Source organism: Myotis lucifugus, unplaced genomic scaffold (assembly GCF_000147115.1).
Source record: "Myotis lucifugus unplaced genomic scaffold, Myoluc2.0 scaffold_83, whole genome shotgun sequence".
Lineage (NCBI taxonomy): Eukaryota > Metazoa > Chordata > Mammalia > Chiroptera > Vespertilionidae > Myotis > Myotis lucifugus.
The window spans coordinates 1,053,815-1,079,363 of NW_005871131.1; the positions used below are offsets into that span (position 1 = coordinate 1,053,815).

The 25,549-nt window shown below is 46.0% G+C and overlaps 1 protein-coding gene and 1 pseudogene across 1 annotated transcript in view; one reads left to right on the forward strand and one right to left on the reverse strand.

The window, feature by feature from the left end:
- Positions 1–25,549, forward strand: part of CACNA1D (calcium voltage-gated channel subunit alpha1 D) — a 289,303-nt gene that overhangs the window by 67,110 nt on the left and 196,644 nt on the right.
- Positions 7,054–7,198, reverse strand: LOC111826485 (annotated as a pseudogene).

The following is a 25,549-nucleotide window of genomic DNA, read 5'->3' on the forward strand; positions in this document are numbered from 1 at the left end:
TGTGGTTTTAATATGTATTTCCCTGATGACTAATGAGATTGAGCATCTTTTTAGGTAGCCATTTAGTTTTCCTCTTTTGTGAAGTGTCTGTCTAGTCTTATGCCCATTTTTCTATTGAATTGTCTTTTTATTACTATTTACTGAAGTTCTTTATATGTTCTGGACCCTACTTCTTTGTAGACTACGTGTTATACAAATATTTTTCCCAGTTTGTGGTTTGCTCTTTTGGTCTCTTTGTGGTATCTTTTGATGAATAGAGTTCTTAATTTTAATATATTTTATTGATTTTTTACAGAGAGTTTTGTTTTTTTTTATTTAACAAGTGCTTGTGGAGTACTTTCTATGTGCTAGACACTTCTCTAAGCACTTTATAAATATTTACTAATTTAATCCTCATAACAACATTAGAGATGAATACTGTTTTATAGGTGAGGAAACCAAGGGACAGATGGTTAAGTGACTTGCCAAAAGTCACCCAACTAGTAAGTTGTAGAACCAGGACTTGAACCTCGGCAGTTTAAGAAACTTGTTTAAGAAATCATTTCCTGCCAGACCGGTTTGGCTCAGTGGATAGAGCGTCGGCCTGCGGACTGAAAGGTCCCAGGTTCGATTCCGGTTAAGGGCATGTACCTGGGTTGCGGGCTCATCCCCAGTAGGAGGTGTGCAGGAGGCGGCTGGTCGATGTTTCTCTCTCATCGATGTTTCTAACTCTATATCCCTCTCCCTTCCTCTCTGTAAAAAATCAGTAAAATATATTTAAAAAAAAAAAAGAAATCATTTCCTACCATGACACTATGCAGATGATTTTCTTATATCATCCCCTAAAACATTTATTTTCTTTAACATTTAGGTTTTTAATTGCTCTGTAATAGACTTTTGTGTATGGTGTGAGGTGGGGTTGTTTTCTTTTTTTTCTATGTGGATAATCAGTCGTTCCAGCACAGACTACTTAAAAGTCTAAAAAATTATTTCCCCTCTTCTTTGCAACACAAGCTGTATGACAAATCAAATTTCCTGGTATGCCCAGATAACATTCCTGGCTTCTCCTTTCAGTGGTGAATTTGTCTGTCTGTGCGTCAGCACCACATTGTGTTAATTTCTATGACGTTATAATAAATCTTGTTATCTGGTAAGTCATGTCCTTCCACTTTGTTCTACTTCATTGAGGGTGTCTTGGAAAGCTTCTTACTTTTTGAAAGCAAAATGGTAGAATTCTTCTTACTTTTTGAAAGCAAAATGGTAGGAGAATTTCTTGAAAGCAAAATGGTAAGAGCTTCTTACTTTTTGAAAGCAAAATGGTAGGAGAAGCCTATTACATATAGGGCTTTTGGAAAATGGTTTGTCACTGCTACTGCGTTTACTTGTTTGCTAAAAGTTAAGTAGACACAATTTTGTTTGAGTGGCTCAAGCTTGATCTATCCTCATGGCAAAAATCTCTTCAAATGCATCCCATGAAGTGGCCTATAGAAGGCTCTGAATCTGGGTAAAGGAGGGGAAGGGGTAAGAAAAGCTGTTTGATGGATTAATAGTCCCTTGTTTATAAGCTCAGTTACATTGGTAGTTTTAGAACACGTGCCAAGGAACTTCAAAAGTTATATGTAGTATGCCTCCCTCATTGGAAAACAAGATGTTTAATCTTATGATTAAGTTGCCTTATTCGACAAGGAAGAGATAGTGGCACCCAGCTGGACTTAAATGACCGATGTACAGTTTGGTACTTAATCTTGCCTTGACTCTATTGAAGGAATTAAAGTAGAATGCTTAGTCTTCATTGGGAATATTTCTGCCCCCAAATATTACATCAGAGTAATATCAAATAGAATGTGTGTATACCTATTTGGCACAAACTTCCCTTTCCTGTCACCCTCCTCTGTAGAAAGTATTATTTATGCTGCAAAAAGCAGTCAACTTGCAAATAACACCAGTGTGCTAAGTCATAGCCTTTCTCAACCTAGTTGGCCGAAGTATAGCATGATTCGGCTTTGTGAAAATTATAGTTGCGGTTGCTTTTTGATGGAGGGCTGTGAATTCCTTGGCCATGGGAGCATTTCTCTAAGTAAAGCCTGCCAGCCCCAAGTATCTGTAGCTGCAGATGGCAGCCAGGTCTTACCATGGACCAAAGAAATACGTCACCTGCCAGTGTGCCCCCTTCATCTCTTGCTAACGTCCCCTTCTCACTCTGTTTTAGCCACGGTGGGTTCTTTGCTGTTCTTCAAAATGCCAAGCACACTTGCATCTCAGACTTGGATCCTTCTTTTCCTTCTCTCCGGAATGTGATTCCCCAGATATATGTTTGGTTCACACCTAATCACCTGCGTATCTACTCATGTGTCACCTTCTCAGAGAGGTCTTCCCTGACCAACCTCTAAAAGAATAGGTTTCAGCCTGTCCCACCCCTTGCTTCTCTTCCTGCCTGATTTTCTACATGGCACCTGACACATTGTATTGTCTGTTGTGTCCCCCCCGCCGCCGGAAGTCATCTCCTAGAGGACAGGGACTTTGTCTTTTTCAGGCTGTATTGTCAGTGCCATGCACAGTGACTGCCACGTGAGGCCACTTGATTGCTCCTTGCTGAGTGAATGAGGCTGCTTGCCAAGAGGAGAAGGGCAGAGAGAGGGACCGGGAGCAGGCTTGTCCCCACCACCAGCCAGCTGGCCCCTTCCTGAGGCTCCCGCAGCATCCTGCTGGCCTCTCTGTTAGAACTGTGCTCCCTTTAGGTAGCTCTTTCTTTCCATGCTGAGCTCCGTGACGCAAGGGTCTGTCTTACGTTTTTCCTTCTGTCATTCCTGCTGTCTCTCTTTGCTCTCGTGGTAGGCTCTTTGGCTGTTAACAGGATGCAGGTAACCATCGGCTTCCCCAAGGAGGAGAGCAGTAAAGTAGGCAACACTCTGATTTGACTTCTGGCTGAAGGAGCATTTTCATTCTGAATTCTTGTATGTACTTTTCTTGAGTCTCATGTAAGAAAACGCCATTGACTCTAATCTTGATGATAGTAGTAAACAAGGCCAGCCTGTCTTGTTTGCTACAGTCTCGTGCCTGACGCATGACACCCATGCGTGGTAAATGTTTACTAATAACACAGTGCTGAAGTTAACTTTACCTGACTTTTATTATTGTTGATGTCAAAAATTACACTTTAAGATTACACCATCTATACAGGATCTGTAGGGAATAACAGTTTCTCATTGTGGAACTCCTTTGTTGCTCACCTGATCTCACATCATGTTGGACAAAGGATCTAGAGCAGCGGTTCTCAACCAGTAGGTCGAGACCCCTTTGGGGGTCGAACGACCCTTTCACAGGGGTCGCCTAAGACCATCGGAAAACACATAGATAATTACATATTGTTTTTGTGATTAATCACGATGCTTTAATTATGTTCAATTTGTAACAATGAAATTGGGGGTCACCACAACATGAGGAACTGTATTAAAGGGTCGCAGCATTAGGAAGGTTGAGAATCACTGATCTAGAGAGATGCGCAACCCCTTCTGTAGTCAGAAAATTTACCAATGTTTAGACATTGAAGTCTCCCTTAAGTAATTTATTGCTTTTACTTCATTGATACTAACAATTCACGTACCTTCCAGAAGAGAGCTGTGAGCCTGCTTCCTCCCCACCAGAGAGTTGATGCCTCAAGTGTTTGATTACTGAGGAAGGAGACCCTACAGTCTAGGATTAATGTAAAAGGTGTCCCAAAATTCACGCAAGAAGTAATTTTGATAGAAAATTGTAAATTTTTTATTGATTCATAAAGTATACAGTATAGGGTTATGTATGGAATAGCATATCAGGTAAATGGCCTCTATGGCTTTGCTGGCACATACGCACTCTTTTGTTGAAGTTTTCCATGACTGTTTTGCATAAATGTGACTGAATTTCGATGAGGCTCATTTTCATCTTGATGGCTTGGTTAATCGACAAAATTGTCGCATTTGGGTTCAGAAAATCCACGAGTGATTGTTGAGAAACAGATGCATCCATAACGTGTCACTGTTTGGTGCGGATTTTGGGCTGGAGGCATCATCGGACCATTCTTCTTCGAAATGCGGCTGCTCAGGCAATAACAGTTAATGGTGCTTGCTATCTCGACATGATAATCCAGTTTTTTGTGCCTAAATTGCAAGATATGGATGTGGACGACATGTGGTTTCAACAAGACGGTGCCACATGCCATACAGCCCGAGAAACAATTCAATTACTGCATGAGTCATTTCCTGGTCGTGTAATTCCCCGTTTTGGTGATCAGAATTGGCTGCCCAGATCATGCGATTTAATGCCGTTGGACTTTTTTCTTTGGGGTTTTTTGAAGTCTAAGGTTTATGCCAACAAGCCCACAACCACCCACACCTTGAAAGAGGAAATTGAGTGCTGTATCAATGAAATTCAGCCACATTTATGCAAAAACGGTCATGGAAAATTTCAACAAAAGAGTGCGTATGTGCCAGCAAAGCCGTGGAGGCCATTTACCCGATATGCTATTCCATACGTAACCCTATACTGTATACTTTATGAATCAATAAAAAATTTACAATTTTTAATGATAAACCTGTGTTTTCTATCAAAATTACTTCTTGCGTGAATTTTGGGACACCCTTTACAAGATGAAGGGTAGGTAACACAGCCACCGATAGAAAACGCTGCCTTAGTGAAAAAAAAAAAAAAAAGGTAAAGCCAAATGTCTACAGTGCAGAACATTCTCACTAACAAATAGTTGATTGTGATGAAGAGCAGGCAGTGGACTAAGCTCTGCATAGTTACAGCCATGTCTTGTATATATCGCCTGGGGTGCTTAGGCAGAAACAAGGGCCAGAGCTTTTGCCGATTTTGCTGACCAGGATTGAATCAGCAATTCTTAGAGAGGGAGGAGTTCTGGTTTATGGGTTTCTTCCTGGTTGGGAAGAGTGTGGCCTGGGCAGAGCACTGAAGTGAGATATAGCCATGTGTCCTAAGCCAGTCAGTAAACCTAACGGAGCCTCATTGTGCTCCCTTCACACAGGCCAAGCATCACGAGGTGATGTGTGGATTAAGTGAGAGAATGTGATCCTTTGTGGATGACGAAGTTTTATGAAAATAACGTGATATGGTGGTATTGCATACTTGCTTGTCAAGACCCCAAACTTGAATAACTGCAATTATTTATCTTCTTAGGAACCTGCACCCATGCAGCCAAGCATGGCTGAAAATGTCATTTAGCTAAGATGATTGGTGATAATTAAAATGGTCACTAACTTCAAGTGACAACTTAATGCTACTGGCATTGATACTGTCTTTAATCAAGTCCATTGTCTCTCATTTTTTGACACCAATTTCATATATTATCCTCTCTCCTTACACCTCCTTTCCATCCTCACTCTCTGCTCATGGCCTTCTCATTTCCTTTAAAAAGTTGAAGCCACCAGAAGAGAACGTCTACAAGCTCCCACTGCCACTTCCACCCACCTGCCTACATTTCTATGCACAGGCGCCACTGCCCCTCCCAAAGGCCAGCCGCTCACTCGCACTCCAGCTTGCACCCAGCCTTGCCTGTTCAAGTTCTCCTGCTCTCTCTGTTTTATCTATTTATTCGGCTATCCTGGTTGTTTCCCATCAGTACATAAACATGAGGTTATTATTTCTCCCACTGGGACTCCAACCCTCTCTTGATCCCTTTTCAGCTACTACCCCATTTCCTTTTTTCTTCTATAGCTGAAATTTGCAACTTATTTTCTATATTCCCTGTTGCATATTTTTCATTTCACATTCCCCTTTGAACTCATCTAATCAGGTTTTTGCTACCACCACTCCACCCAAACTGCTCTCATCAAGATTCCTACTGATCTTCCTGTTGCTTAATGCAGTGGTCAGTTTTCAGCCGGCTTTGCACTTGATTCAGCTAAAGTATTTGCCACATGCAGCACCCTTCCTCCTTGATGCACTGTCTTCTCATGGCTCTCAGGATGCCATGTTCTTTGGTTTCTCCTTGCTTCACCTGGGACTCCCTCTCAGCCTCCTTTACTGATTCCTCCTCGACCTCTTCATGTTGGCGTGCTCTGGGACGCAGCCAGAGGGCCCTCCTCTTCTTTCCATCAGCACTCCCTCCCTCAGTGATCTTACCCATCTGTGATTTTAAATGTATCCAGAAGCTGATATGCTACGTGTTCCGTGCTCCGGCTCAGCCTTCACTTCTGCACTCCAGGCTCATGTATCCACTGCCCTCAGAGAGGCAAGCCCTGTCCCGCTCGCCCTGTGTGTCCTCCACCACCGAGGAGTTGTCGCTGTATTCGCTGGTTGGTGGTTGTCATCTCTGTGCCCTCCACTGGAATGGAAGCTCCACAAAGGAGGTCTTTGGTTTACTACTGTAGCCGTAGCACCTAGAAGGATAAATGTGTTAGGTTGCAATATTCAGTGAAGACTAACAATTCACTGTTATGCCCTGTTTCAGCTCTCCCTATGTCCAATGGTGCTTTAACCCTTCATTGATAGTTCTTGTCTCTAAAATCTTTCTTTTTCTCTGAACCCAGAAAAAGATAGATGTTCATATATGTTATTAGCTACAACTGTGCCGGGCCCCAATTTTAAGTGCTTCTCATGTTTTATTTTTTTCCAACAACTTATATGCGCTATCATTAAAATTCACTTTTCAGGCGAGAAACAGGTAGGTTAAATGCATCTAAGATCACACTGACAGTTAAATGCCAGGGACTCAGGGTTTGAACACATTCTGGCTCCTCAGAATGCATGATTCACAGTAACTGCCCTCTGAAATAATTCCAGTATTACCATACTAGACCCCCATCCAATTTTCTGAAAGCCAATAGTGACCCACTTATTATTCTCATAGCACCCAGTGTTATGTGCAGAATAACATATATCCTTGCCACAAAAACTGTTAGGGGTGACATGTTCACTCTTAATGGAGTTGTGCTAGAACTATCTACTTACTGCTAGAGTACTCACATCTCCACAAACTTTAAAACTACACCCCTGCTAAGCCTGTTAATATTAATAATCCACTTATTATGAGACCAGTGTTTCTGATCTTTTCCCCTCCAATTCCTAGCAATTACCATTTTATGTGCCTCAGGCATGAAACAGCTCTGGCCACCGACACAGGCATCAAGCTAGGATGAACTAAGGACTGTACATATACTTTGCCCCTGATTGATATAAGAGCAACACCACCGATCAGGTGTCTCCTTGCTCATTGCCAGGGGGTTCTAAAATCTCTTAATCCATTTGGCAAAATGATATCATTGTTTCTGGATAACCCTGTTTAATTGATCTCAGATGTTTTAGTATGCAGTATTAAGTATATTTTCATGATTGATTTAGGGAAGCCATTGGAGAAGTAGAAAGATGTTTGACTTTAAAGCCAGGCACTTCTGAGCTTAAATTCTTGCTCTTCCACTAAATAGCCATAGAACCTTAGTCAAAACATAGCAACCCTAGGCCTTCGTTGTCTCATTTATGATGCGAAATGACATTTCTGTATTAGGGCTGGTAGGATAAATTAAAGGTAGAATATATGAAGCGCATCTAACATAATTCTTGGCATATAATAGGTATTCGGTAATAACTATTAGGTTACTGTCCTTAGCTGTACAGATGAGCTTTATAATTGCTTGCAATTCTAATAATCTTGAAATTAAAATTTTGCCATTTTCTCCTTTTAAATGTTGGCAATTGGTCTTTGGGTTGAAAACATAATTGTCTAATATAACATTGTTTCTGTGGTAAAAATTAGATTTGACTTATGTTACTCAACTTACAGAGTCTTTTTCAGGAATTTACTCTGCTACAGAGTTCAAGGACTGCCTTTCAGTACATTTTACTTAACTAGAATGCTTAGGAATGGAATGTTCTGGAGGAACTGAATCTCCCAATTAATGAGAAAGGAACTCATTTCATGGGGGAGGCTCTTTCTAAAATGCCTTATTTGTACACTGAGCATAACCCCCAAGTGTACAGTGAGTGCACAGTAAATACTTGGCTACTTGTCTTTGACCTAGAGACACTCACCTGATCTCTTCTATATTGAATTGCCCTGAGATATAGAAAGTGTAGGTGATGCTGCTGCATACAAACTCAGCATAGGCCTGCAAATACCTTAAAAGGGCCTTTCGGCTCTGAATTCTAAATGTCAGTAGTAGCCACATTCCTGATAATTACTTATTGCTTGTACCTACTTAGAGGAAGGATTGTAGATGGCCCTAGTTCAAAGGAAGCTAAACTAAGAAGTCTAGACAATGCATGCAAATGCACCTGCCTGTGTTCTCGTGCACACAGGGGATCTCTCTCTCTCTCTCTCTCTCTTTCTTTCTTTCTCTCTCTCTCTCTCTCTCTCTCTCTCTCTCTCTCTCTCTCTCACACACACACACACACACACACACAGTTACATGATTAAGAGCAAACTGTTGAATTCAATATACAGTCCAATATAGATCATAGATCACTGGGCAAGATGTGGCAAGTGCCAAATTAACAGGATGCATGTAAGCTCTGTGATTTCAAAGAAGGAATGATTAGCAAAGGCTAACAATGGTCAGAGAAGGCTTCCTGGGAAAATTGAGATTGGAGCTGGCACTAGAAGATGAGTCGGATTGTGCCTTGTGATACAGCTTCTGAGGTTGTCCAGCCAGAGACGAGGGGATGGTTCTCAGGCCAGTCCATACCCATCTCTGGGAGGACTGGGCGAGTCTGGTGATTGCTTTACAGCTTCCCTGGGGAAACAGCTCATTATCCCTAAGTCATATCCTATTTGTCACTGTGATTTAGTGACAAATAGACTTTGGGTCAAGACTGAGGGTGGTTCTGAAGTTGGAAGGGCAGGAGAGGGAGTTTAGGACCAAGTCTGTTGTGGGGAAGTGTTTGAACCATTGGTTTCCTGTGTGTGTCTGACTCTTCGGAGGTGGGTTCATGAGGGCAGCCTCTGGCTGTGGTTTTCCCTCAGGTGATGTGATGGATGATTCTGTGGGAGAAGGAAAAGGAGAGTGAGGTTTTAGACATAAAGAAACATGGCACCACCCACTGAAAACCAAACACAGAGATTATGCTACGTGGCAGGGACAGGAGCAGTGGGGTGGCAGGGAGAGAGCTGTTGCACAGGGTGGCGCAGAAGTAGGTTTACAGTTGTGAGCACTTGAAACACAGAGTGTATTCTTGTATTATTATTTATTGTATTTTTTCCATACAAACAACTGAAAACCTACTTTGCCCCACCCTGTATATTGGTGTACTTTCTCAACTCAGGATTGCTGACTGGGAGACTGTAGCTGTCGTAGTTGGTTGTACTAGCTGGGGGTGTCTGGCCAAGAGCCCACCGTCTTGTCCTGGCTTCATGTGAGTCATGAGGGGCCCTCTGTTGGTAGAGGCTGAGATGGGAAAAGAAGGGCCGTTATTGTCACAGGGTGACAGGCACACTTCTCCATGGCAGCTGCGATGTGTGCGTAGGTTACCCTAAACAGGAAAATAACCTTGTCTTTTTTATTGAAGCACAATTGACTTACACTATTATGTTAGTTTCAGGTATATGACAGTGATTCCATATTTAGATACATTAAGAAGTAATCACCATAAGTCTTGTCACCACAAAAAGTTAGCACGGTATTACAGACGATGTTCTCTATGCTGTTCATTATATCCCTAGGATTTATTTATTTTATAACTGGAGGTTTACACCCTTTAATTCCCATCACCTATTTCACTCAGCCCTTCCACCCCCACCATTCCTCTGGTAAACCACCAGTTTGTTCTATCTATGAGTCTGTTTCTATTTTGTTTTTTTTGACTTGACATTTAAGTGAAATCATACAGTCTGACTTATTTCACTTAGCGTAATACCCTCGAGGTCTAATCCTATTGTCACAAATGGCAAGGTTTCATTCTTTTTTACGGCTAGGGTGTGTGTATGTAACATGTTCTTTGTCCATTCATCTATCAGTGGACACCTAGGTTGCCTCCATATCTTGGCTATTGTAAATGATGCTGCAGTGAATATAGGGGTGCATATATCTTTTTGAATTTTTTTGATAAATATCCAGAAGTAGAATTGCTGGGTCATATGACAGTTGTATTTTTAAGTTTCTGAGGAACCTCCATACTGTTTTCCATAGTGGCTGCACCAATTTACACTCCCACAACAGCATGGAAGGGTAAAATAGCCTTGTCTTTTTAGAACCTCCTCAATTTCAAAGGCACTGAAATTGGGGAGGTTCTAAAAGACAGTGAGCTTTTTGCAAAGGCTCACTCATGCAAAAGTATAGCCCATGTGACAGTGATCTTGAATCCTAGATGTTGTGCTTTGGTAAACACCCAGGCCATCGCTGGTCCCTGCCTGCGTGTTCAGTGCTCTCTAGATAACAGGTGGTGGGGGGAACTGCTGGCTCTGAGCAATTGTTTCTCATAAAATTTCCTGGAAGTGCCTTAGACATCATCCTGTTTTTACAAATGAGAAAACTACCTCACAGCCTGTGGATAGATTTTGTTTGAGGTCAACAAGTTCTATTTGCTGTTGACTAAATTTATATATCTACCCCGACCTCTTGGTCATCTTGACTTGTATGTTTCCAAGGCTCAAACTTGACATTTCCTGAATGGAACCCAGCTCCCCCTCCAGGCCTGGCCACCCCAGCCTTCCATGTCCTAGCAGCTGGCATTTCATCCACCTCGGTGCTGACGCCTCAAGTCTGGGAATTTCTTGGATTCTTCCTTCTTCCTGATCCTACCCTCAGAATCATCAGCCAGTCCTGATCTCTCTGCCTCTGGGTTTATTTGGAAACTCTCTACATGTCTTCATCTCTATGACCACCTCCCTAATCTGAACCACCACCATCTTTTACACCTTCAGTCTCTTCTCTGCTCAGTGGCTAGATGGTCTTGTAGAAACAGATCTGAGCATGTTACTCCCGTCTGTAGGTCAGTCTTATGTGAATCCAACGGGCTTTCTGTTGTGGTCTGTGAGGCTCCGTGTGACCCCTGCCTCCCTCCTACATCCTGACTTCTATCTTCTTTGCCTGTGATGCTTCAGCCTCATCAACATTATCTTAGATTCTTTAAAATAATAAACTCTAAAATTAAATGAACATTGTGCATATATTTTTTACTGTTAAGTCTATTGCAAAGCTACATATATTTTCAAATTAAAATACAATATTGAAGGAGAGAATAAAATATAAATGTTCACTTAGATTAGTATATAAATAATGCAAAATACTTGGAAATGTAGTTTAATGAAGACTCAATTTGAGCAAAATATGCATCTCTTAAGCACAGCATTTCTTTCATTGCCACGGAGAGAGAATCTAAACATTCTGTGACTATACAGAGGTCCCCCATTTCTTGGTGTGTTCAGGGAATTCTCCTATTCCTTACACTTGGGGGGATTGTCTGGGCAGGAGCTGACAGCTGTGTGCAGTGTGTGGAGGAGGAGGAACCCCAGCCCAGGGAGGGGACTCCCCTGCATCCACTGGCCTCAGGGATGGTCCCTGGAGGTGGAGGTGGAGGTGGGTAGCACAGTGGCAGCTGGGGAGAGGAGGGAACAGTGCTGCTTTAAGACCCAGGCCTACTCCAGGGAGGGGACCACCAGGCTTGGCTCTTGGCCTCCTGGCAGGTTTGGAAAAGCTGCTTGTGAGTGATTTTCATCTCCTCTTCTAGGGACTTGAGTGTTTTTAGCATCTCTGCCATCTCCTCCTCTTGCCTGAGTGTTTGGATCTCTCTTCCTTCAGTTCTTAGACCAGGGAAGTCATTTCCTGCCTCAGCATCCAGTAGGCCCTGGTCCACTTTCTGTAAGCGTTCATAAGGCAGGTGTATTTAATGACCCCTCGCACCTGGCATCATCCAAGGATGACCCGATCCTCACACGCTCCTCTTTCACCGCGCTCAGCACCTCAGTGAGTTGGCATTTCTCCTCATTCTGTAAGGCCAATGCTTTTGTGAGTCTGACTATAAATACAAGACCCACCAAGAAGCCGATGACAGGTGGACACACCAGTGTCTACCACTGGAGGACGTGGCAATGAGGTGTGGACTCAGACCACGGGGCAGCTCCACCGCCACCTTGCCCAGCTCCACAGAGGACCACAGCCCCTCCCGGACCATCTGCACAGGGACTGCCCTGCCCTATCACCAGGGAGCCTCCTGCCACAATATTCCACTCAGAACCCCAGCAAGGGCCTGATTAGTCATCAGTGATATGGTTGGGTTGGGGGGATATTTGTAAGTAAAATATCCTTGTCTCTATGGCTACCTAACAAAGATTCTCTTTTATTTCTAGCTGTATGTTTTGTATTAGTATAAATTAAAAGATAGTCAAAATATTTTTAAAAAGCTCTGATTGCCACAGAACTTTCAAATGTATTCTTTCCACCCAGAAACACATTTTTATCCATTAGTTCCTCACTTAAATGTCACTGCCTTTAGGCCAGTGGTTCTCAACCTGTGGGTTGTGACCCCTTTGGCGGTCAAACGACCTTTTCACAGGGGTCGCCTAAGACCATCCTGCATATCAGATATTTACATTACAATTCATAACAGTAGCAATATTACAGTTATGAAGTAGCAACGGAAATAATTTTATGGTTGGGTCACAACTTGAGGAACTGTATTTAAAGGTCCAGAAGGTTGAGAACCACTGCTTTAGGCCTTAGCTAATTCCTCTACCTAACAAGTTCTCCTATATTTGTCTCTATCACGATACCTGGCATTATCTACAACTGTTAATTTGGTTATTTCCTATACTGGTTGCTGTCAGGGAAGGGCCTATGTTTGTTTTGCTCACCCATGTGAATCCCCCCCTTTCCTCTCCAACTCAGCTCCTATTACTCTGCCCTTCCTTCATTCCACTCCAGCAACACCGGTCTCCTTGCTGCTCCTCAAACATGCTGGGCTTGCTTCTGTCCCAGGGCCTTTGCACTTGCTGGGCCATTTGTCCAGAAGGTATTTTAACCTAGATATCTGCATGGCTGATTCTCATTTTCTTTACTGAAAAGTTGTCTTTTTGGTGAAGACTTCTCTGGTCCCTGTGTCTAAACTGTACCCACCCTGACACTTCATACTGTCCTCCGGTGCTTTATTTCTCTCCCTCAGAATTGCCACTGTCCATTACATGGCACATTTTGCTTATTTATCTTATTTATTGTCTGTCTCCCCCACTAGAATGAAAACTCCATGAGTTTCTGTTCTTCTGTTCTTTTTTTTTTTAACTACTATGCCCAGTATCTTAAATAGTTTTGGGCACACAGTACTCTATAAATTTTTGCTGAATGAATGAATAGTTGCATAAATAATGTATGCTCAGTGAATGGTACATAGTGGGCACAGTACACTTCTGTGGTAGTGAGCTATACATAAAACGTACCATGTTAACCATTTTTAAATGTACAGTTCAGGGGCATAGATACGCTGACATCATTGTGCAACCCTCACCACCATCTGCCCTGTACGCTTTTCTGAAATGAAAGCATCCAAGAGTAAGTGAGCAACTGAATGAATGTAAAGCAGGTTTACAATGTAGGTCTCTTGACTTGGGGCCCAGTGTTCTCTGCACTGCATTGTGCTAAGGAGGAGGGAGGGTGAGATGAGTCCGGGTACCATCTCAGGAGGCCTGGTGGCTGCAGCGGAGACGCTCAGAAATGTGGCACATGTTCTGTGTGGCTCCTCTTGTAAGGGATGAGGACCCTACGCCGTGCTCCCTTCTCCCCGCCACGCACACCTATGTCCCTTCTTCCTGACCTGAGGATGTGACTCACTTCCCACCGTGGGATGACGTGAAAGGGAGGTGCTTCTCCTTCGAACCTTTCTTTCGGGACCCACATCAGGAGAGGACCCCGGCTGCCTCCCTTCGTGCCCCTAAGAGACTGTGCCACTGATGGAAGGGCACTGCTGATTTCTGATTCTAAAATAAACACAAAATGTTAAGTGCAGGTCAAAATCATTGGCTATGGAATTCTCCCAGACGGATGGAGAGAGGGTTGTTTCCTGCCTGGAATAGTTTCTTCTCATGGGCTTGTTGAATTCTGTAGAAACCTGCATTTCCATGCACTTCACCATTTCAGGCCCTTCCCTGCTGAAACCCACAAGGCAGGTCCCACTGTTCTCCATCACATGCCCTGCCCTGGATTCCTCAGTGACCTTGCCGTGGTGTCTTCCCTTCATGACCCCATTGGAGTCTTGAGACAGAAGGATAGGGCAGGCACAGCTCAGTGTTTGGGATCTTCTCTGCTGACTCCCTAGCATTGTGTGTGCTCCCTCGATGTTCCTGATGCTCTGTCTGGGATGCAGGGAGAGGATTAGAGTGCAGGCTCGACCCCAGGGGAGCTCAGTACAGTGCTGCTGCAGGTAGAGCTGCCCTACCTGCTACCTCATGCTGCCATGAGGGACAAGCTAGTCTTTACACAAAAAGCTGTGTGTGTGTGTGTGTGTGTGGCGTGGGGGTGCAGGTAAAGGCCAGGGGAGAGGTAAAGGCCAGGGGAGACTTCACAAAGGTATCTGTCGAGGCTAGAGGTCTGGTGGTGTGGCAGAGGGGGAGCAGTGAGGCAGAGAAGTCAGGGTGCAGGGCGGGGTTGTGGTTGAGTCAGCTTCCCATCTGGTTCTTGTCAGTGATAGGCAGGAACTGGATTTAATTGGGAGTATGTTCATCTCTGTTGTCAGCTGTAATCATTGGTTGTTTGGCTTGCTTCCTGCTTCACTGGGGACATTAGGACCTGTCAGGAAATTCCTGCACCTGCACAGATGTGGTTGGTGCCCAGCCTTGCAGGGTCCAGGGTCAGTTGTTATGTTGCTGGTAGAGACAGTATTCAGTGTTACCTAAACTAGTAGGGTTACTCAGGGTAGAAATATAACAGTGTCCTGGTAGATCATTAAGTGGTACTTTATGAGAGTCCAGACACACACACACACACATCAGTTGGTTTAATCTATTTTGATAGATTTTATTTTTACTAGTTACATCCACTTGAAAAATCACTAGTCTGTTCTCTTAAAGGGTGCTAACCCTTGTAGTCGCTCATGTGATAAGACTTGGTGTTGGATTGTTAATTGCAGTATTGACAATACTTGTACCTCTAGCAGCGTGCGCGCCATTCATTACCTCCTGATCAGCAGAAGTCATTAAGGAAACCTTTGAATGCCTTATGGAAATGGGGGGCGCTATCCCTTAGCTGGCAAAGATTTTTCTGTTCTTAAAATTAAGCTCACAGCTACTAAACAGATGAAAAAAATATTAGTTATTTTGCTGAAATGATCTATCCTATTCCGTTTTCACTGGGAGGAAATTTTTGACTCAGGGGCAGCTTCCCTCTCAACCACGGAAACTTGACAACGCTGACGGGCCTTGTCCCATCTTGGCTCTATGTTCTCCTGGATGTCTTGGTTTCAGCCAGATGCAGGCCCGTGGAGGGACACTGCTGTCTTTCAGTTGGGAAATGTTGCTGTTTGTTCCACCACAGTGGCCCCTGAAGAAGTTGGAAGATGCCACTGACATTGGTTAGATGACCCAAATAGTACGATGCCAGTTGGTTCAGTTGGTTGGAGCGTCGTCCCATACACCAGAAGGTTTCACTTGTAGGCCAGTTTTCTTCTGGTGAGTGTATCCTATTAAATTTTCAATGGATTTGAATGCAATTTGGTCTCTGGATGTGATGATTCTCAGTGAAGTCTTCAGTGTGCAGAAATACTGAAAGCTGTCGTATTCAGAGAATCATTCTCTCTCTAACGATTTCCTGTAAGAACCTAAGACTCTCTGCCCTCCGTCAGGCTAATGGTTTTTCCAGTCCGGCATGCTGACGCTGATTGTGGACTTCAGGGCGTCACTGTGGGAGGACCTGGTGACCCTTTTGCCATCACCTTAAAAAGTTAGGGGTGTGGTTCAAATACGGACAACTTCCCTTAATAAGCTCTTATGGAGCCATTATTCATATGATTCTTGAGTTTGTCTAAATTGCTTTCGCAGCAGTTTTTATTTTTGGCCTTTACCATCTGGCGGAACGTGGCAGCCAGTGTGAGCGCAGTGAGTCGGGATTTGCCCATGTCACCCACGGTTTCCACACATATGCATTGGATTCGCTCAGGATTGATAAATGTTACATTGTTGACACGTGTCTTTATTTTAGACCATGTTCCTCTGAACCTTGTCACCAGTCTAGTTCACAATGATATTTTCTTCCCTTCATTTGCTGCAGGGGCTCTGCGAGCTGAGACCCTCTGCTGGGTAGCTCCTGTCTGAGAGTAATGAGAAGTGCATCAGAGTCCTGGGCCTAGTGCCTGCCTCCCCCCCCCCCCCCCCCAGTGCTGTTTCCTGGCTCTGTGGTCTGGGTGCTTCACCAAATCTCCCTGAGGTCCAGCCGCCTCATCTGTGAGGTGTGGGTGACATGTACCGTCTCATAGAATTGTACTCATTCAGACTCTTAGTTGCAAGTGATAGAAGCCCAGTTCATCTCATGCAGAATGGGGGCGTTACAGCTCCTGCGGCTGGGAAGCCAGGGGGGCAGCCAACTTTGGTGTCACTACATTCAGCTCTAACAGTGCCCATGAGAAGCTGACTCTTTCTTCTTCTTTTAAATTCTCACCCAAGGATGTGTTTAGAGAGAAGAGGGGGAAGGAAGATATCAATCGGTTGCCTCCCATATGTGCCCTGATTGGTGATTGAATCTGAAACTTAGGTATGTGCCCTGATTGGGAATCAAGCCCACAGCCTTTTGGTGTATGAGACGATGTTCCAACCAACTGAACCAACGGCCGGGGCAGGACTGACTCTTTCCTTCTCTCTCAACAATGCCTGTCATTGTTTGACTTCTTCCTAGGACGTGGTGCCAAGGGGCCACTGGCAGCCCCAAATTCTTATCTTACCCACTCAGTCATCCAGCCAAAAGAGAGCCTTTTCCAATACAAAAATCAGACAAGTCCCATTGTGGTCTCTGAGTACTTGACTTAGAGCATAGTCGGTTCTTGTCTCCCCCCCCCCCCTTTTTTAAAGATATGTTTTTTATTGATTTCAGAGAGAGGAAAGGAGAAAGAGAGATAGAAACATCAGTGAGAGAGAATCACTAATCAGCTGCCTCCTGCATGCCCCCCACTGGGGATTGAGCCTGCAACCGAGCATGTGTTCTGACTGGGAATTGAACCCTGACCTTCTGGCTCATGGGTCTATGCCCAACCACTGAGCCACACCAGCCGGGTCGTTCTTGTCTTTTTCACCATGGCCAGGGGAACAGAGTTTTCTGGCCCTGCAGTGGCCAGAGGAAAGGGTTCCCCATAGAGAAGGAGGGTCTTTCCAGGAGAGTGGCAGGGCCTCCACAACAGTGTGAGGTAACGAGTGGCTCCCCCGGTGGTGGGAGGACTGAGGTGATGTGGGCAGAGAGCCTCATGCAAACAGAATTCCCTGTGGATGGAATCCACTCCCTCTTATTTTACTACCCAGGGAATGCAACTTCTTTATATTGGCTCTAAAGCCACTTTAACCTGTTAAGGTGATTCCACCTTTAATACCTCTATCAACTTTTAATTCGACTTACCCTTAACCTTGAAATGTTTTGATGATATCTATTTTAAGGGAGGCAGGGCAGAGGGACATTTCAATTAATCTTCTTTTGTTGTTCAGTCAAAAATTACTCATGGAGAATCTACCAGATACAAGATACTCTGGAGTTCTGGGAGGATGGAAAGGAACAAGGAGAAGCCCCTTTCCAGGGTGTCTAACTGGTGTAGGTCCTGGGTGTAGTCACTGTGCTCTAAGGTAGACTGTGGGAGAGTGCTGTCAGGGGAGTGGAAGCTATAGGGAGCACAGAGTAGGGCAGGAGCCCCTCCAGCTGGGAGAATGCGGGAGGGCCCGGTGGGGAGGTGGCATCGGAGCTGAGCCTTGAAGGTGGGAGGTGGATTATAGGCATGGGATGTAGGGGGCAAGATGGGGTGGCAGGAAGGAGCGGCGAGGGTTAGGGAGCTGATTCATTCATTCTTGGGTTCACTTTATTCGAGGCTCTGTGTGGCACTGGGCATTCAAAGTCAAATAGCAGTTCCACGCTCTAGTAAGGGAAGAACATCGTAAAGAGTTGCAGGTGCCCAGACAGATGTCTGCATAGGGCCTGGCGAGGGCACCACTGACTCCTTCCTGATGGTGCAGGGTGTGAACCAAGGCCTGGAGATGGGGTGGATGGTGAAAGGTGAGTGTGAAATGATGAGCAGTTTTGCATTTCTGGGGCAGGAGATTCACCAGAAGGAGCGGAGGTGGAGCAGGCAGTAGAGGGCCTTGAATGCCCGTTCAGAGGTTTGGCTGGGATTTTTAGGCCAGTGATGGGGAACCTTTTTTCTGCCAAGGGCCATTTGGATATTTATAACATCATTCGAGGGCCATACAGAATGATCAACTTAAAAAGTAGCCTGCTATAACCCATGGGCACAGACAATAAGGTGCTGAAGGCCTGGGGTGGAGGAGGGTCAATGGGAGAATGAGGGGGGACACATGTAATACCTTAAACAATAAAAAATTATTTAAAAAACAAATAAATACAATTCAGTCTAGGAGGTGGAAAAAAATTAGCCTGCTATATTTGGACAGGCATATAATGCTTTGGCAGGGCCAGACCAAATGATTTTTCGGGCCTTATAGGACCCACGGAGTTCCCACCTCTGCTTTAGGCACTGTTCTCCCTGGCAGGCGTTGTGGGGAGTGACCTCTGCAGCTGCTTGCCCCCACCCCACCCCCCGACTTGGCTTAATGCTCTGCAATTATCTTGTTGAAATTCTCAGTGCTCTTTAAGTCAGGGCATTTCCATTTTTCGCTGTTACTCCCCCCCACCCTGCATCCCCCCCAAGTTACATAGCCTGGGGGGTGGTGACATGGTATGTCTAAACCAGTGATGGCGAACCTATTATTAAATAGGTTCCTCTGACACGCGAAACTCATTTTTTTGGTTGATTTTTCTTTGTTAAATGGCATTTAAATATAGAAAATGAATATCAAAAATATAAATCTTTGTTTTACTATGGTTGCAAATATCAATAAATTTCTTTATGTGACACGGCACCAGAGTTAAGTTAGGGTTTTTCAAAATGCTGACACGCCGAGCTCAAAAGGTTCGCATCACTGGTCTAAACTGTGCTTTAGGTTGTGTCCCGCTGCAGTGAGGGGAGAGAGCGGGGCAGAGGCGGGGCGGGTTGAAAAACTGTCGCAGAGTTTTGAGGAAGAGAGATGAAGGGCTCCATGAGGCTGTATACTGAGGGTGGAGCGGTACAGACTGGATGGGAAGGGCAGGGGCGAGAGGAGCAGAGTTGGGCACAGGGACTTCTGCTCGGCGCTGTCCCCTGAGGCAGGGACTGACTTCCAGTGGATCAGGCTGGTTTTCCAAACTGAGACTAGAAGACTGTCTTAATATTTCCACTCGCGACAGTAAGCGAGAGCTGACATTGGCAGGCTCATTCAGGGAATGCAAAATAACCAGAAAAGACATTCGGAGGCATTCTGGAATCCAACAGATGGACCAAGCAGTCCTGTTAAAAACAGGAAAGCACAGCTCGAACTTCAGTTAATCATAATCATATTTCTCTCTTCTTCTTTAATTTTGAGACATCTCCCTAAGTAGTTTGCTGTTTTGGTTTCTATTACTTAAAAGACCTGTTATTACAAAGCGCCCTGCTTAGAGGTGCCCGGCACATGCCCTGTGAGCCAACAAACCTGAGCATTTAGGAAACGGGCTTCTCTCTGAGGGTCGGAAGTGGCGATTCGTCTCTTACAAGGATGATGCATGAGTGAATTTACTTCCCCTTGTGCAGCTAACATAGAAATGAACACAACTGTGCATTTACCCTCTGGTTTTCGAAAACACTCTTCACGAAAATGAAGGTGGTGGTGAGCTTTGCTTAGGGTCCCGCCCAGAAGCGGACAGGTTGCATCCCCGGAAGGAGGCGCTGGGCAGTGGGAAGGAAGGGCTTGCTGTTTTAATACGGCGCTTGGTTTCCTGTCTGGCGCCGACATAGACAAAGCACTTTTGATGCAAGGACAGAGGTCAAGGCGGTGCCGTCCAGCCCCAGATGCTGTGCCGGGGCATCTTGAAATCGAGGAAGCAGCTCGGGGCCAGAAGGCACCAGGGTGAGGCTCATGGGAAGATTCAAGGGCTCCACTCCAGCCTTGTGGACAGACGGGTGTCCTTTTCACATGTTGACCAAAGTCTGGGCCCCAGGTGGGTACAAAGGCCACTGCAGCTCTTCCTGTCCTGGTGGTGTCCCCTGACACCTGGTCATCCAAAGTGGCCTTCACTAACTCGTGCACCTTTTCTATTTGGTACCGTCCAGGTGTGCCATACGCTGAGCATGGAGATTATTCCTGCTGTTCTTTAAGGGGGTTGTGGAGGAATACCTGGTGTCATAAATGGAGCCCGTGCAGTTGGTGAGGTGAAAAATGAAGCTGCCCTTGTTTTGGTCGTTTGCTCTCAACCATTACGATGTACCTGATCTCACCGCCACTCCTGCACGGCTGCGCTGACAGTACAGGCTCTGGGGCCCGGATGGTGAGCACCGCTCAGGCGGAGGTGCGTGTAGACACTTGGCCGGTTCCTTGTTGTCTCCCACGGCACAGAGTATCTTGCTCCGCGCACAGGAGGCACTTGCAGTTGAATGAACCTCGTACTTGTCTGGAGAAAGATTCTCGCCATCTGTAGGGTGTGAAGGGAGGCTTCCAGGCACAGGGGCAGCTTTGTGCTATAACGTCCTCAGCATCTCCCTTGGCCTCTTTCGGCACCTAGAGCTGTGAAGGCAGACCACTGCCAGCTATTCCCCAGTGCCTAGGGCAGGGCTTGGCTCAGAGCAAGTACTTAATAATAAATATTTGAGTGAGTGAAGAATGAATAGGATACACCTGTCTTTCTTACATTATTGTCCAAGTGCATTTCTAAAGATCTTGGCTTTCTCTTTCACCTCCTGCTCCCCCTCCTCTCCAAGTCTCAGCACAGTGATTGACACACAGCAGTCATTTGTATTTAGTAAGTGGCGGTAGGTACACTGATGAGGATTAGAAGGTCTGGATTCCAGTCCAGGCTTGCCCACTAGTCTCGAGACCTTGGTTAAGGAGGCTGGGCATCTGTCTGGGCCGGCGGAATCCTGCTTTGTAAAATGGGGTTACCCGTTGCTGCTCTGCGTATGCAGCTCGGAAGAAAGGAGGGATGTGAAATGCTGGGAAAGTTATGTCTCGTACCATGGGAGCACTTGTTCTTGTTACCGAAACATGTTGGAACCCCACTTACAGGATGTGCAGCTAATGTGTGTGCAACTCTTTCCCATCCACCCTGAGAACCGGTGGCTTTATTTTATCTAAGTAAGTGGAGAAATAAATCAGATACACTGTCAGTGAGAAAATTTGGAAGTCACAGTAAAGTGTAAATTTGAAAACAATAATTACCCATAAGAGGGGAGCTGAGAGAGAAACACTATGAACCTTGTGGAATATTTTTAGCGCATTTTCCTAGGCAGGTGCGCACACAGGCACACACGATGCGATGTTAGTCATCTAACAGTTATTTTTGTATCTCGTTTTCTGAAGTACGTGGCTGTGTTAGTCAGCGCGGGCTGCTATGACAAACACCATAGCCAGGGCGGCCAACACGACATTTGTTCTCAGAGATCTAGAGTCTGGGAAGTCCAAGATCAAGGTGCCAGCCGTGGTGTCTGGTGGGAGCCCACTCTCTGGTTTGTAGGTGGACGCCTTGCTGTATTCTCACATGGACGAGAGGGATCATCTGTCTATTCTTACGGGAGCACTAATCCCCTTCATGAGGGCTCCACCCTCCTGACCTCCCAAAGGTCCCGCCTCCAGATACCGTCACATTGGGAATTAAGTTTCAACATACAAATTTCTGGATGACACAGTCCATAGCAATGGCTGATTCCAGGAGAGGAAAGAGCCTTGTCTTGCCATTTCTCCTGCCACTTGCTCAAACTCGGTCTAGTGTGAGTCAGAGCAGGTATTTGCTAAATACCTAATAGATTTCTAGAACTTCAGGGCTGGAGAGATTCTGAGCTATAATTTAACATTCTCATTTTAAATACAGGGAACCTGAGGGCCTGGGAGGAAACAGGCCCAGGGCCCGATGGCGGCAGCGCTGGCATTCCGAGCCCTGCCTGCTCACTGCCACTCCCTGCGAATGAGTTAAAGTGCAGGTGCCAGGAGGGCCATCAGGTTGGCACTTCTGGCAGCCAGGCCGGTGTCTGTGTCTCCAGGTTTGTGGGTACTGCTCTGTCTCGGGATAGTGTCTGGATATCGGAACAGCTGTCTCCAGAGGAGCCTTTGCGTTGCTCTCACACCGTTCTGATTTTCCGTGCCAGCCCACATCTGGGGCTCCCTCTGGTATCGCCATTTGTATTGTATGCAGACTCCACAAGCTTGAGTTCTCATTAGAGTCTTGGTGGGAATTTATTCGCCTGTGTTTTTCCTTCGACTATCTTAACATGCCTCTTTCCTCGCCTTGCCTTTTGAGCACAGTGGAAAGGGGTCCTCCTTTCGGCAGGTGGTCCGCCCCTCACTCTCTCACAAGCGTGTAGCTCTGCCCCTCCCTTTCTGTGGCTGTCTTATGAGCAGTCTTTCACTCACTAGCAAACTTTTCACATTTAAGGCCCCCTGTGTGGAAAATTCAGCATCTGTGAGCCTCCTGTCTTGAACAATCTGAGTCTGAAGAGAGATGATGTGAATATAGGAAGATTATAGCTCAATTTATAGAATTTATAAAGAGGGGCAGAGACAGTGCCCTGGATGCTCAGTGGCGGGAGGCCTTCCTCATGGTCACGGGGGTTAGGGAGACTGTAGGCAAGGCTTGTAAAGCAGGATGACTTGGAAAGGATGAGAGGGTTTGAGCAGTTGGAGGCTGCAGGTACAGCTTCCACACAAAGAAGGGAGTATGAGATGAGAAGGGCCGTGGTGAGTCCCTAGGGTGGGGCAGGCAAGAAGGAACTTGGGGAATCCTGGGGTCTGGGACTCAGCAGTGGCAAGTTGAGTCTTCGCTTCGAGGGCCGTGCCTCGTGGCCCCCTCATCTCCACCTGCCTCCCACTTCTAGCCCCCCACTTCCTGCTCCAGCCCCCCACCTCCGCTGATGCAGCTAGCTTTCCTCCGGGGTGGGGCTCTTGACAGGGGTCCATGGACTGCATAGGAGCCTTCTGCTGGGTTTCAGGTGACCTGGGAACTCCCTGCATGGCTCTGTATCTGTGTGCACTTTTCCCCTCCAATTTTCTGAGCAAGAAGGTTGACACTTGGATCAATTTTAACAACTTATTTTAAGAATTCCCAAATCGTCAGGTTCATTGGGGAAAGTTGCATTCAGTGTGCAAGCCTTCACGTCCTCAGGCACAGTTCACTGACCTCCTTAGACTGCATCCCTGATGACCAGGACTGTCTCTTGTTCTTTTCTCCTGTCCCCACCCCCACCACCCTGTCCAGAACTTGGCCTTGGGCACATGGCTATTGGTAATGTTTGTTCAGGGAATAAATAGCTTTGATGTGGATATCAGTCCACGTGTACGCTGACGTGTGACAGAGTGAACGTTTAGACCAGTGGGCCACCTCTAGGATCCCGAGGCTCGACCAATGGGGAGCAGACCTTTCCAGGCTGGTCTCCCTGCCTGGACCCTCCTGATTCAGCCCAGGGACTGGCCTTGGCACATCCTGCCAGCAAGCTGAGGGCTGGGGCTGTCTGCCCAGCACCGGCCAAATGCAATCTGAGCCGTCTTCTCTCAAAAGGGCTCTTATGCCCCCTGATCCCCAGGTGTAAAGCTGGACCCGAATGTTCCTCTCTGCCTGTTGCTGTGTGCTGGGGATGCTTGGGAACCTCATCTCACCAATCCTGACCTGAGAACGGCTTGTGCCAGCAGCAACCCATGCTCATCTTAGTCTGAGGACTACCTGTAGCTGTAGGGCTTCTGGTGACTCCGCACCGTTTCCAGTCAGGAGCTCCGCCAGGTGGATGTGAGGTGCCCAGCAGAGGGCGGGCCTCGGGCAGCGGCCTTGGCGTTCTGTGACGTGGGTGTGTTTGTGAGTTGTGGCCCATCAAGAGCTGCAAGGAGCACGATGGGCAGGACATTTGTTTCCCTTTTGACCTAGACCTTGACTGCTGTAGAGCACGGTGGGTGAGGTCAGGGGGGACAGTGGGCCCTTCAGAGGATTTCAAAGTCGTTTTTCCCTTTTTAGAAAAGCATCAGGTGAGCATTTGGTTTCTATTTTGGCCTCACTTGGAAAGAAAGCAACTGTGGCATGTAGCATTTTAGGGGGACAAGCCAAGTCAGGGAAGTTCTAACCCGGGTGGAGTCTGGGCCCTCCAGCCCCAGCTCAGCCCCACCTCCTTCAGGAAGCTTGCCTTCTATCACTCCAGCCCCCTCTCCTCTATCTCACTCTCATTCATTCAGCAGCTCACTGGTTGTCTGATGCGCCGAGAGGGAGACAGTAAACAGATACACACACATCCTATCTTCAGAGTTTTCTGTATTACAAGGCAGCTCCCAAGTGTCCTAAGAAATTTTGCGATGCATGATGATGGGGGCTGGGGAGGTGGTTGATCGATGCTCTTGCTTCTTCAGAGATGCCCTGTTTACTTTCTCTTATCCCGAACCTGCAGGATCCTTACCACTTGTTTCCATCTTAAACATCTGAATGCATTTATAGCCCCTTCATTTGTCCATCCACACATACAGGCTGAAGACAGGACTGCAGAGAGAAAGACGACTCAGCCCCAGCTCCAGGGAGCTCAGCTTTCATTGCTTTCTCATTGTTTAAATTGCACTGGGGGTTTTGTTCCCCAGCATTAACTCTAAGCTCTCATCTTAGATGTTTCTGGAAGACTGAAAGGTGTGTTCGTCGGTGGATTGCTGGGACTGTAGTCCTGGTGCACCTGATAAACGAAAGGCTTATAAGAACGGGTGTCTGCAGAGTGAGCCTGCCTGTCAGGGCGGTGAGCACCCTGGGCACTGCCACCTTGCTAGACATCTGTATGAGAGGCTCTTAGTCCTGGTTTGGAAATCCAGAGTGGCAGGACTTGGGAAAATGTCTCAATAGGCAGAGATCCCCAATGTATGTCTGTGCTTGAGGCTTTCCTGAAGAGTGAAAAGCCTAATTCATGCCTTTTCTTTATGCTTCCTCTTCTTTTTCTATTTTTAAAAGAAAGAGATGTGTCAATTTAAGCCACTTAATTCATTTTTCATGTGGGTCAGAGCTGCCGTTGTCACACACCTTTGTCTAATCACACTTCAGACTTCTGCTGAATTGCTTGCTTCATAAATTAAGTTTAATGAGGAGAAATAATGAGCACGCTGCCCGCCTGCCCGCCTGCCCAGCGTGGCCTCGGGGGCAGCATTCCTCCCTTGCCCGTCGTGGGAGGGGGCGTCTTGCTTGGGGAGCCGGGCTGCTGGGACTTGAGCAGGGCATTCGTCCACAGTGGATCACAGATGTGCTTCTTAGCAGACGCAGCTGGCCCACTTAGTCCTGATGCCAGAAGGATTGTCATTGTCTTAAAAAAAACAACACAAAAAATATTGACTTAAAAAAAGTCAGGCTCTGGGATGGGGCCAGGTTTGATCTTAAAGCAAGTTGACCTATTTTCATCC